The sequence below is a fragment of the Peromyscus californicus genome, unplaced genomic scaffold, assembly GCF_007827085.1.
Source record: "Peromyscus californicus insignis strain IS unplaced genomic scaffold, ASM782708v3 Scaffold_10__1_contigs__length_136768540, whole genome shotgun sequence".
In the NCBI taxonomy this organism is placed as follows: domain Eukaryota; kingdom Metazoa; phylum Chordata; class Mammalia; order Rodentia; family Cricetidae; genus Peromyscus; species Peromyscus californicus.
In genome coordinates, this window is record NW_026294391.1 from 52,722,264 (window position 1) to 52,724,007 (window position 1,744).

Consider the following 1,744-nt stretch of genomic DNA (forward strand, 5'->3'; position numbering starts at 1 on the left):
CAGCCCCTTCCACTCTTGGCAAGTCTCATGAACTGAGGATAACCAAGACAGTGTCTGGCCAATCTATCTCCTTCTTTATTGACACTGGAGCTTCTATTTCCTTGATCCCTGACTTTTAAGGAGGCCTCCTCACAGCCTCTACATCCATCATGGTCATAGAGGGAACTACAGAAAAATAAAAAATTACTCTACTTCACATTTGGAAAACTAATATTCATTCACTCTTTCATTGTCCTCCCCTCTTGCCCAACTCCATTTTCATTCAAAACAGCACAAGAGTCAAACAAACGTGCAAACTAGTGAGTCTTCAAATAATACTAATTAAACATGTGACATTGGCAGATGGGGGTTCATGATGCCTTACTCACACTGACTCTCATAATAATAATAATAATAATAATAATAATAATAATAATAATAATCCTAGTGCTTTCTTTGATGTTAGCCAGTGCAGTTCTAAGAGGATGGACTATTAGCTCAAGGAATTACCCTACCTGTCCTCTATTTGGGAGGAAGCCACCTGCTTTGGGGAACTTGCTCTTTTCTTTGACTAGTTCCTCATTGCTCTGATCACAGGTGCTGGGCCACCTTCGTATCCCCCTCTCCTCCCGAGGCACGTGCATGAACAGAATCATGCTTTTCTAAACTACCTAAATCAAACCACTTCTCTAACAACACAGCTTTTTAAAGGAACCGTAATGTGTCTTCATCCCCCCATGTCGGCGCCTCCTCTACTCCCTCAGACAGCCAACGAGGCATTTCCCATACTTTTTTTTTACAACTTGACTTACATTCCCTTTGGGTTTTTTCCTCTTCTTTCATTGGTTCTTTGGGAATTTCACATTGTGGACCCCAACCGCACTCATTTGCCAGTCCTTCCATGTCTGCCTCCTCACCTTTGTGACCTTCCTCTGCAAGCCCCCCCCCCAAATGAAAATTAAAAACAAACAAACAACAACCAAACCAAGTCCAATCTGTGTTATTCATAGTCTCACTGGAGCATGATCACACTCTCAGTGGCTTGCTCCTCAAACAGAACTGAGTCGTTTCCATCCCATCCCCCCACCAGAAGCCATCAACAGTGGAGAGCTAACATCAGTATCCTTATCACACCTTTTAAGCAGTCTTCTCAATGGCTTCCTGTCTAGGCCATTGCTTTTCCCTTGGGGGGAGTAATTGGGGGGAGGATATGGGTTGTCACAGATGCCATCCATGTCCCTCTCTCTAAACTGTGTATCTGCAAACATTAATGTCACTGAAAAAGTAGCTTCCTTGCTCTTTACAGTTAGCTGGAGCATGGATTATGGGCTTCTACATGTTTTCTAGTGACAGCACAGACCATGAACACAGCCCCTGGCTGTAGTAGGGCCACTGACCCACAAGTCCCTCAGAGGCAGCCCAGACCACATATACCAATCTGGACCCAGGTGGCAGCACAGTATACTCACATCAATATGGCCCCTGGGGACAGAATGGCCTACAGACATCAACATGTATTCAAGTGGCAGCCCAGACCACAGACAGCAGCACGGATTTCAGTAGTACCACAAACCGTAGACATTGACCATTGATGCAGACCCCAGATGAAGTAGGACCTTGGAACCAGACATGACCCTCAGGGGCAACATGGATTTGGACATCACCATGGCCTCAGGTGGCCACTGAGGCCCCTGGTGGCAGCATGCCCCATGGACATCAATATGGCTTCAGGCAGCAACCCAGACCATGGACATCCACATAAACT